Below are 7,529 nucleotides of genomic sequence, written 5' to 3' on the forward strand. Positions count from 1 at the left end.
AAATAATGTAGTATTCCTTGCCATAGGATCAAATAATCAGAGTTATGCATCCAAAAGGAGGACACTTTACATGTTTTCTTAAAGATAGAGGGGTCTAAATAATTTAATTTTTACCATATACAAACTCTGTATTGGTAAAATATGCAAAAAAATTCGAAATCAAAATCAAAGCATTTTACAAGAATCTTGATGGCTGTTAATGAATTATGGTTAAAAGAAATGAGACCAGAGTTAGGTCAGTTTTAGATGGATACAGTATTTTTAAGATTTTTTTTTTAAATAGAAACTTTTATTTAAGTCAGCAAGTAACAACAGGATACACATTACATTATTCAGTCGCTATTTGTGGGTGCTCTTTTGGAACAGTGGACTAGCTGCTTAATTGTCAAGAGTTGCTTTAGCAGAATAATCAATAAGATTTTTATCAGGGGTATCATAGTAATACCAGGGCCCATCTCCCCTCTCTTTCATTAGTCGACGTACCACCATTTCCTTCAGTCTTAGGTCAGTTTTTTTTACTTTCAACATCAATTATGGCCAACATTTTTTTCATAATCCTTTTCAGGAGAATCAAAGAAATGACGAACAATCCACCTAGTTATAGGATGTTTGTAATACCCCCAGTGCTCTGGAATATAACCTTCTGGAATTTCTGCAAGTTCAGCTTCACCAATGAAGATGTTGACATACGTTATAAATATTGCTACTGGTATCCCAGACAATAATAGATAGAATCTCAGCAACCTCAGAAATCGTTTATCATAGAAATCTGTTGGCCTGATGACAAACATTCTTTTCCCATGGCTTTCATGTCGTACTGGAGCGATGATGCCAGAGGACACGACATTCCTGCCCAGCAAGGAGACGCGCCCCCCACCTGCCGCCCTGAACAGGACCTTGAGGTAAACTCACCTGTTACTGCGGGACATTACATCCATCTAGGAGGGAAATAGAAAGACATTCAGATTTTGCTCTGCAAAACAGTTCTACCTGCTGCCTGGGGATATTTCACCGTCTGAGATGCAGAACATTTTTACCCAGTTTTATTTATTTGCTTTAATTATTCTCAGGCTGTTCCCTGGGCCTGTCCCCCAGCTTCAGGTCAGACTCTCAGCTCGCTGTGTCCTGCAGGGACAGCACATGACCTTTGCCTACAGTCTGTGCATTTCCATCTCACAAGGCAATCCCACCTCCCATCAGAGGGGAGCTGGCAGCAGGACGTAGGAGCTGAGGGGTTTCTAGCCAAGCAGGGCTGGGTAAGGGGGTGGAGCCCAGCTTCCCTGCTCTGGCCATCCCCAGACAATCTAACTGCGGGGGCAGGACAGGTCTTCCAGCACCACCACTGAGCTCTGCTGGGGGGTCCTCTCTCACAGCACAAATCTCTGAGCAGAGGTGAATCCATGTGGTGCCACAGAGGGGAGATGGGTGGCTAGAGCCCTGTGCTAGGCCTGGGGGTGGCTGAATGGAGCCCGTTCAGCTTTCCATCCCCCTCAAACACAGTTCCTCCAGCAGCCCCTTGTCACCCCCAGTATGGTTCGGGCTGCTGCTGCTGCTGCACTAACAGTGGGGCCTGGCCTGGGAACAGTCAGTGATTGTGTCAGGTTGGAAACTTCCCTGGAAAATCCCTGGAGAATCCAGGGAGAGACACAGGACATGGTGATTTTAACACTGTCTCAGTCAAACCTAAATGGAAACTCATGGGACAAAGACAAGATATTCTATGATTCTATGATACTTGTCTAGCCTGAGGGGAATTTCCTTGCCAAATATCAAAAGCTAGCTGCAAAGAGTGGAGGTCAAAAAACTTTAAATTTCAAAAAGCTAAGTCACAAGAATCCTTTACAGTGGAGGTTATTAGACAACCCACCTGATCGTAGAATCATACAATATCAGGGTTGGAAGGACCTCAGGAGATCATCTAGTCCAACCCCCTGCTCAAAGCCTCTGATAAGGGCCTCTATTAGCACTCTCTAAACTGTTTTTCTTATTACTGTTCGTTTCTTTCTGGTTGTGCTGATGATGTGCTAGGAGATCTCCAAACAAAGAAGGATCAGTCTCTGCCCCAAGGAGCACCCATTCTCAGGACAGACAGATGAGGGAGCACACAGGGTGTTGTGAGATGTGGAAACCAATGAACTATTTTCCTCTCTTTTTCTTGAATAAATAGGTCAAGTTGAGTCACTGTTGACAACCTAGAAGAACTGGGTCTTTGGGAAGGACTAAGTTATACACATGGCAGGGGCTTGCAGATGAGCTCAGAGGGTGAGGTTGCCAGGTGTTCAGTTATCAGCTGAACACCTGGCCGAAGAGACCCTCCCCAGCCTGGTGAAAAAGGGTGAGTGAGAGTGGGGGAGAGCAAGCGAGGGAGGTAGGGGGAATGGAGTGAGCAGGGAGAGGCCTCAGAGAAGGGGAGGGGCAAGGATATTTGGTTTTGATCAGTCATAAAGTTGGCAACCCTACAAGGAGGGTGCACAGCCACAGGGGCCACATGGAGGAAGGCACAGAGGTGTTTAGTGTGGATGAGGCTGGGGGCAGAGGATGACCATGGCTGTCAAGGCAGAATAAGCAGGGAGGGGCAGGGCTATGCAGCTCTGTGAAGGTGTCTGAGAGAAGCTTGGATTGATGGGACAAATGGGAAGGGAAGCCAGTGGAGGGGCTCAAAAAGGAAATGGACATGACTGAGAAATCATGTGGGAAAATCAAATTTTGCTGCAATATTTTCTATGGACTATAGGAGGAGAGGGTGTGGGGGAGGGACAGTGGAGAAGGCGGGAGGGGAATTACAGCAGGACTAGAGATAAGAAGGCCACGGGGATGGGGAAAGAAGAATGGATCTCATGATGCTGAAAACAAAGATGTGACAGGACTTGGCTATGGCCTGGTGCAGGGGCAAAAGTAGGGAGGAGCCAAACATAACCTGAGGCTGTGGGTCTGAGTGACAGGGAGAATGGAGTTGCTGACCGTGCTAGAGGAGAGGGAGTGGAAGGGTTCCAGGAGTGGAAGGAGTCTGTTTTGGGCCTTGTTCAATTTAACAAGGTTTTTTGGCTGGAGATTTCCTCAGGCTTTTAAAAGGTGTGACGTGCTGACAACATGGCCAGGGAAAGAATGGGACAGGGAGCCGGGAGCAGCCCCGAAGCTCTACAGTGGAGCCATGGAGAGTCAGGGAGCAGGGCCCCCTGAGGAGTTAGGAGCGCCTCCCAGGTGGGGCAATTTGCCCCAGGCCCTGGGTCTTGCAGGCCCCCCCCCACAAGCAGGAGCGTTGCTGGGGTGGAGACAGGGAGGGCCGCCGCTCCCCCACTGAGCACAATCCCCCAAAGTGGTGCATTAGTAGGAATTTGTAAGAAGGTAAAAAGGTCCAGGATTTCCCCCCCTTCCCTTCCCTCCCCCCGCAGAGTGCGGCACTGCTGATTGGCCGCCGGGGCCTGATTGAGCCACTCCCATTGGGCCTCCAGCAGCCAGACCCCCCCCCCTCGCGCTGCCTCAGCAGGCTGCGGGGGAGGGGCTGTGTGCTGGCAGCGTGTTTAACTTGGGCTCCAGAAGCAGCCAGCGGCTTGAGCTGCCTGGTGGTGAGAGGAGTCCCAGGGCCAGTCAGGGAGCAAGGGGGGTTAGATGTGAGGAAGGCTGGGCCTCTGTCCAACAGCAAAACACAAGCATATAAAAGCAGCCTTCAGTGTGAAGTACTATCAGATGGCCTGGGCAGCCTACACAGCACCCAGCCTGCTTGTCTGAACTGTATTATTAATGCATTTTATTTGGAAGATGCAGCCTGAGTGATTTAAAGGCCCCAAATACTGCTGAAAGAGCTGGGAAAGTTGCAAGCTTTCTCTGCTGGGCTTTTCATCTGGGTCATACAATGCAAACCTGCTTGAGGCACCGCACAGGAGATTTATTGAGGCAGTCCATGCATTTCACAGCTTAACCTCTTCTAAGCTTGCAACCATGGCACAAAAAGATTTGAGAGCAGTTAACAATTCTGTGTGGTTAAGAGATTTTTCATTTCCTGGGCCCTGCTACCCAATGCCACAGGGCCCTGTTGCCGGCACAGGGTGCCCGAGGACAGCAACAGCGGTTCGTTGCCCGGTGTGCTTTGCGCCAATGAACACACCAGGGTGGAGAAGCAAACAAAGTTTATTTGAGATCTCAAAGCGGTGCCAGGAGACTGACCCGTCTCAGATCAAGCACCCAGCTACAAGCAGTTTTTCTCTTTTTATACTTTACTCTTAGCTAAGTTCTCCCCTTCCCCCCCCATTCCCCCTCTCCCCCTCCCTTCCCTTATAATAGTTACACTCAACCTTTAAGCAGTTAAGTCATTACCGGAGACTACAAAACTAGATCATTAGCAAAGACTGTCCTTGGATGTGCTATCTTGTCCCTATTCCTTTAAACTGTTATCTCCCCCTTAGCCAGAAACTCCAGATTTTATAATTACCGCTTGGAACCGGTATGCTGAAGTTGCAACTAATAACTGGCTGTTTACACATTCCAATGTCTGCGTCTGGCTTTTGGGGTTGATTAGAGTTTAAATATGGAGAGACTTTGGGTCACGTCCCTAGAGCAGGAAGGGTTATGCCGAGTGACACCAACAGCCCCACAGGGGAGACTGACTGAATAACCCTGCTTGTCCTCTGCAATCCCTTTCCTGCTTCTTTCCCTTGTGTTTGCAAGGGTCTCATTAACATGCTGCATCTGAACGCCCCTCCCCCAGGCCTTCCCTCCAGAGACACAGCCTCCTGGCTTCTCCTCCTTCCTCACTTTCTCCTGCTCCCCGTCTCTGTGTTTTTTCTCCATGCCCCGTCCTTGTCTGTACTCCCTCTCCACTGTATTAAGCACGTCTCTGCCTCTCTTATTTATGGACTCTGTGCTGGGATGGCAGAGGCAGAGCTATTGTTGTGTTCTCTGCTAGGTCTGTTTGGATCAGACTCTAAAATCAAGCTCTCCCTTTGATAGCAGTATCCCTCTGCCTGCTCACAAAGGCTTCTGAGTAAACACTAAATCCAGGTGCTAGGGCAGAAGCAGCTACCCATGTACCCTCAATGACAGGAGCTGTGCATAGTCCCTCACCCCTCCCACACTTTGGATTACAGGGTGTGTCTTGGTGTATATTGGGGGTCTTGTCAGGGGGTGGGGAGTGGTTGGATAAGTGTGGGAGTCCTGGCAGTCTGTCTGGGGGCAGGGGTGTGGATAAGGGTCGGGGCAGTCAGGGGACAGGTAGGGTCATAGGGGGCAGTTAGGGACAGGGGTCCCAGATGGGGGCAGTCAGGGGACAAGGAGCGGGGGGGTATTGGGGCTTCTGAAGGGGGCAGGAAGTGGGAGGGAGTGGATGTAATTAGTAATTTGATATGTTAGGTGTTGCCTTTTTTTAATGTGTTCGCTCCCCCTGATGTTAGAACCTGGCTACACCACTGCTCACAAGAATACAGTATTCTATAGTATTACAACTTTTTTTTTATGGAAGGAACCCCCGAAATTGCTTTGCCCCAGGCCCCCTGAAACCTCTGGGCAGCCCTGGCGCCTCCTGGTCCTTGGCTTACATAGTCCCTAGCCAGCCTGTGGGAGGGAGCCTGCCATGCTCCCCCAGGCTCCACAGCTTAGGGTTACCATATTTTAACATTTAAAAAAGAGGACACTTCATGGGGGGGCATAGCCCCGCCCCCTCTCCACTCCTTTCCACTTCCTGCCCCCCTGACTGCCCCCCACAGAATCCCCAACCCATCCAAACCCCCTGCTCCCTGTCCCCAGACTGCCCCCCGGGACTCCATGCCCCTTCTCCAACCCCCAGGCCCCCTCACCGTGCTGCTCAGACCAGCGTGTCTGGCTCTGCGCAGAGCCAGACATGCTTCCATGCTCCCCTGCAGAGCAGGTAGCCCCACCCCCCCCAGAGCGCTGCTGATGCGGCACGCTGAGGCTGCAGGGGAGGGGGGAGCAGGGGTGGTGCTCTGGCTGCTGGAGGCTCCAATTCGAGCAGCTCAATCCAGCCGGGCCGCCCTGTCAGCTGCACTGCGCTCTGCATTGGGAGGGAAATCCCAGACTTTGAGAGTTTTACAAATTCCTCCCGGACGTCTCTTTAAAACCCCAAAAGCTGGACATATCTGGGATAATCCGGACATAGGGTAACCCTATTCCTGCTCCCTTCCCAGGATGCTGAGGATCACACACCACATGCCCTAGCTGGTGAGGGGGGCACAGACCATGCCAGAGGGGAAGCACAGCAGCCTCTCCACTGTACTGCCTGCAATGGGAACCCCACTGAGAAACGTGGCCACCAATGATACTGCCAAGAATGACCTTGAGCAGATCACTGCAGACTACGTGGCTCTGGGAAGAAGGATAAAGGAGTTTGAGGCGCAAGTGGTGTTCTCGTCTATCCTCCCTGTGGCAGGAAAAGGCCAGGGTAGAGACTGTCGAACTGTGGAAGTCAACGAATGGCTACGCAGATGGTGTCAGAGAAGGGTTTGGATTCTTTGACCATGGGATGGTCTTCCAAGAAGAAGGATTGCTAGGCAGAGACGGGCTCCACCTCACGAAAGAGGGAAGAGCATCTTTGCAAGCAGGCTGGCTAACCTAGTGAGGAGGGCTTTAAACTAGGTTCACCGGGGGAAGGAGACCAAAGCCCTGAGGTAAGTGGGGAAGTGGGATACCGGGAGGAAGCACAAGCAGGAGACTGCAAGAGGGGAGGACTCCTGTCTCAGACCGAGAAAGCGGGACAATCAGTGAGTTATCTTAAGTGCCTATACACAAATGCAAGAAGCCTGGGGAACAAGCAGGGAGAACTAGAAGTCCTGGCACAGTCAAGGAATTATGATGTAATTGGAATAACAGAGACTTGGTGGAATAACTCACATGATTGGAGTACTGTCATGGATGGATATAAACTGTTCAGGAAGGATAGGCAGGGCAGAAAAGGTGGGGGAGTTGCGTTGTATGTAAGAGAGCAGTATGACTGCTCAGAGCTCCAGTATGAAACTGCAGAAAAACCTGAGAGTCTCTGGATTAAATTTAGAAGTATGAACAACAAGGGTAATGTCGTGGTGGGAGTCTGCTACAGACCACCGGACCAAGAGGATGAGGTGGACAAGGCTTTCTTCCAGCAACTAACAGAAGTTGCTAGATCACAGGCCCTGGTTCTCATGGGAGACTTTAATCATCCCTATATCTGCTGGGAGAGCAATACAGCAGTGCACAGACAATCCAGGAAGTTTCTGGAAAGTGTAGGGGACAATTTCCTGGTGCAAATGCTAGAGGAACCAACTAGGGGAAAAGCTCTTCTTGACCTGCTGCTCACAAACAGGGAAGAAATAGTAGAGGAAGCAATAGTGGATGGGAACCTGGGAGGCAGTGACCATAAGATGGTCGAGTTCAGGATCCTGACACAAGGAAGAAAGGAGAGCAGTAGAACAGAGACCCTGGACTTCAAAAAAGCAGACTTTGACTCCCTCAGGGAAATGATGGGCAAGGTCCCCTGGGAGAATAACATGACGGGGAAAGGAGTCGAGGAAAGCTGGCTGTATTTTAAAGAAACCTTATTGAAG

At 50.3% G+C, this 7,529-nt stretch overlaps 1 pseudogene; it reads right to left on the reverse strand.

Moving 5' to 3' along the window:
* Positions 1-325: 325 nt before the first annotated feature.
* On the reverse strand, positions 326-4,788 carry LOC123371178 (annotated as a pseudogene).
* Between the last annotated feature and the right edge of the window lie 2,741 nt (positions 4,789-7,529).

The sequence above is a fragment of the Mauremys mutica genome, chromosome 5, assembly GCF_020497125.1.
Source record: "Mauremys mutica isolate MM-2020 ecotype Southern chromosome 5, ASM2049712v1, whole genome shotgun sequence".
Classification (NCBI taxonomy): Eukaryota; Metazoa; Chordata; order Testudines; family Geoemydidae; genus Mauremys; species Mauremys mutica.